This window comes from Penaeus monodon, chromosome 24 (genome assembly GCF_015228065.2).
Source record: "Penaeus monodon isolate SGIC_2016 chromosome 24, NSTDA_Pmon_1, whole genome shotgun sequence".
Lineage (NCBI taxonomy): Eukaryota > Metazoa > Arthropoda > Malacostraca > Decapoda > Penaeidae > Penaeus > Penaeus monodon.
Genome location: NC_051409.1, coordinates 5,262,213 through 5,262,440, shown reverse-complemented (window position 1 = coordinate 5,262,440; position 228 = coordinate 5,262,213).

Genomic DNA, 228 nt, shown 5'->3' with positions numbered 1-228 from the left:
TTGCTTTAGTTAATTCTATATTTTGCTTCTCTGGCACCTTTTTTGTGCATTCTTTTTGCTTTTGTAATTTGGGGAGAGTTGTTTTCGAAATCAGGTTTCAATGGAAAGTTTCTGGTCTAGGTTTGTAAAACGGAATTGGGGCCGCCACTCGCAAAAATCTTTCTTTTTCTCGCTTTTTTCCGTGTTAGAAACGTTTTCCATATCAGGAAAACTCAAGATACTTATTAG